A 3,896-nucleotide genomic window follows, 5' to 3' on the forward strand; every position below is an offset into this window, starting at 1 on the left:
GAAGAAAGATAAAAGTTTCTCCAATCCAAGAAGAAGGGAGAGTACTTTTGTATCGTGTTTTATGATCGTCTTGGTAATTATAAGAGCCATATTGCAATTCATCCTCTAAGGACACCGTAGTGTACTAATTTGGCTAAGAAGAGGAGTCGGGAATTGTTGTAGTGGTTAAGTCAACAAGATGTATCGTACTTCGTTCCAAAATCAAGTCTTAGAGTCTAGCTCTAAGATTGTGACTTGAGTGACATAATCTGAATTGGAAATGTTCTTTTACACATTTTGGTAAGTTGTGATGTCTTGAATAAGACAAAGACCAACTATTACCAAATTGAGTGTAGGTTTTGTCTTGATAAATGTGACATCCCCAATTTCACGGCCAGAAAAGAGCGATTTTGTTTATGCTTTGTTTTAAAATCAGAGTATTTCTTTTATTAAAAGTGTTGCGGAATTTGTTCCCAAAACAAAATATGATAAGAATCTATCAAAACACTACTAGAAAAAAGGCCTTTTACGACGCTCATTGCGCGTCGTAAAATGCTCAGACAACACGCAAATGCGTGTCAAGGAAGGCCCTGTCATAAAGAGAGACGTCGCGCTTTTGCGCGTCGTCTATAGACGACACGCATTTACGACGCTCGGTTATGACACGCAATGCGTATCAAGGAAGGCCCTGTCATAAAGGAAGACGACACGCATTTGCGTGTCGTAACCTTACGACGCGCGTGTTAATGACACGCAATGCGTATCAAGAAAGCCCCTGTCAAGAAAGGCCATGTCATAAATGAAGATGACACACATTTTTGCGTATCGTAAATTTAAATGTTTAAAAAAAATAAATTTATATATTTATTAATTTTTAAATTAAAATTGCATTTAATTTCTCATAATAGAAATAAAATACCATATACAAAAAATACAATCCATTGCATAATATAAAATAAAATTTCATACTCAAAAAATAAAATAAATTGCACAAATTATAATGTCATACAAAGAATCATTCAAATGTTAAACAAAAATAATACATTGCTAACATGGGTTATACATTCCTATAAAAGTAACAAATAATCATACAACTCTGTTTCTTACTGGAAAGGAATGCCAAACATTATTACAAGTCTCCCTTAATCTTGATTACTCACCTGCTTAAGTAGAATGTTGTGGTTGAGAAGGTTACCTAGCAACAGATAAATGACCCAATCAATGTCTTGAACAACATCCAAAGTTTCTGCAAGAAACTGCAAACAAAAAAAAGAAATAAATAATAATGACATGAAAAGTAAAATCTCTATCCATATGAATTATAACACATACATTGATTGTCATATCATCCTATGTTTCTTGATAATTAAGGTCTTCTTTAAGGTCTTTAGTGTCACTGACAACTTTCATTTTTGGAATCTAGAGCTTACCAAAACAATATATAAGTTAGAGTTAGGTCAAAGCATCATAACTAATCCAATTCCAAACACATTAAAAAATATAAATAAATAAATTAAGATTATTGACTACATAACTTGGTACCTCATCTTGCCAAAAAAAAAGTTTATGTTTTTTGAAAATAGTGAAGCCAAGTAACATAATACCTGAAAATCCCATGAAGAGCAAAGTAATTATCTATTGTTATTAGTAATAATATCATTTCTAGACCCTATACGAAATAATACTCCAGTAAGATCAAAAATGGTGCCACCACACATCGGTCAGTCAGTTATGTGAAATGTGAGATGTTGAGTGAAAATGAGAGAGAAGATGCTGACAGCTGACCTGGAAGTCGACTAGTTTAATTTCCAGGAGAGCATACAGATCTTGAATCTGAGTTCCTTCTAGAAGCTCACTTGAAGAATTGTAATCTATTAAATTCCTCATGAATTGAGAAGGTACGTTGATATCTGGTGCAAAACAGCTAACATCATGCTTGGATGAAAAGGTGACAGCTGTTAATCCAAGTACCTGTGTATGTTAAGGTTTGAAGTTAATATAAATACAAATAATAATAATGTGAACCTCGTATGACAATTTAAAAAGAAATCAATACCAATTTATGTATCTCTGACTTCCCATTCTCCCAGGGAATAATTATCTTGATGTTTATTAAACTAATATCCCACATCATTCTCTTCCGACCTGACAACATGTATCTACAAAAAAAAAGAGAAAATACATATGTGTAGTTTAAATACAATGTTGTTTGCTACTAATCCCAATTCTAGACCCTAAAGGAAATAATATTATTCTAGCAGTAAGATCATAGGAGAAGACATACTCGGCTTTCGATGTTAGACGTGACTTCATGTCTTTTATCCCATTAAGCGAGTTTAGGACCTGTAACATGAAACCAGTTTCTCAGAAACCTCATAAGTTAATCATATAGAATCTATTAGTTGCGTTGCGTATTAATGAAATAATGAATTCAATATCTACAGATAAAGAATGCATCTACTTTGAGACATGTAACACTTAAAAAATCATGCAAGTACCTCAAAACATGTAAACTAGAATAACACTCACCCTTCCTTCATGAGATTGAAAGGAAGCCAACACAGTATATAACTCCAAAAAATTAACAAGATAGGTTGGATCACATGTCATTTCAATCGGCTCAAGCAAAACCTAAAAACAAAGTTAAGGGTCATTGTCATTATCAGAAGTTTATAGCACAAGATATTTATAAAAAAAAAATGCAAGTTGGGTACCTCCCAAATCATGCACTACATTGTGTCTTCAAGGCAGCATCTTCATACCCTGAGGTAAACATTATAAAACTTATTTTTTTTACCCTTTTCACATAAATAAATTTGTGTGAGGAGAGTAGCATAAAAACTACTTATTCTTTAAATAATTATCATGCTCATCAACTTCAAATTGCTCATTGTTGAAATACTTCACAGTCTAAAGGAGAAAAAATAAGTTGTAAGATAAAGAAAAAATAACGAAAGGTAAATTGTGATCTTACATATTATATTTGCACAAGAGAATCGATTGCCCTTGTGCTTGCATCGTTATCAGCTTTGTTCATTGTCTTCCTAAATTTAGTCCTCCACTAGAAAATTGAAATATAGAAAAGCGCACATAAGTAAACATATTCCTCTATCAACTTTCATCAAAAGTCAATTTCATATTTAAAAAAAAAGGCATACTTGTGTTATAGTCAAAGTGAAGGGAACGTATGCAGCTGGTTACAATGAAATGAATGACTCATTTCCTTTGACTGTGAAAGAGAAGCCCCAGCCCAACAAACATCTCTCTCAGAACAAATGCTCAACTACCTGTAAGTCCACCAATTAATTATCAAAATTAAAACAAAAAAGAAGAAAGCTAAACAAAATACCCACAACCAAACCCTTCTTATCTCATCTCACACTGTCCAACACCTGTAAGTCCACCATAAATGAATTGCTAGTTGCTAATTTTCAACTAAGTTCTTTTCCAATAATAGTATTGTCAATATACAACTATATAGACCTGCAAATCAAACAGAACATAGTGTTAAATATGTAGAAAGCAGCTAAGATACGAGAATCTGTATTGTAATCACAGAAAAGCATAATGAAGTGCAGAGCTTCATATAAATTTACCTTAGATTCAAGACAAATGTTCTGATCAGGTTTCTTACTGCAAGCATTGACAGCAAAACATCTATTGTTGGATGTATCAGTTCATGTGTGGTAGCTTCCATGGTTGAAAATGCTTTCTCGTGAAGAAATTTGCAGAGCTTTGTGAGCAGCATCCACAACAACATTAACATCTTCTTCTGTAGCAGCTGGAATATCCCCTGAACACAATATTTTGAACATAACCAAGTTAACATACAAAAACCCTAACAACTTACACAGCCATGAAATCAATAACAGATGTGCAAATCGCAAAAACATAATCTTCCCTGAATTCATTGAATC

At 33.0% G+C, this 3,896-nt stretch overlaps 1 long non-coding RNA gene across 1 annotated transcript; it reads right to left on the bottom strand.

Annotated features, from left to right (window-relative positions):
- Positions 1 to 1,842: 1,842 nt before the first annotated feature.
- LOC145000289 (uncharacterized) lies at positions 1,843 to 2,317 on the bottom strand. The gene is made up of 3 exons (XR_013661185.1): positions 2,264 to 2,317; positions 2,036 to 2,138; positions 1,843 to 1,950 (listed from the first exon to the last, which is right to left on the bottom strand). It is a non-coding gene; the product is annotated as an uncharacterized LOC145000289 (long non-coding RNA).
- Positions 2,318 to 3,896: the final 1,579 nt, after the last annotated feature.

This window comes from Lactuca saligna, chromosome 1 (genome assembly GCF_052625555.1).
Source record: "Lactuca saligna cultivar CGN05327 chromosome 1, ASM5262555v1, whole genome shotgun sequence".
NCBI lineage: Eukaryota > Viridiplantae > Streptophyta > Magnoliopsida > Asterales > Asteraceae > Lactuca > Lactuca saligna.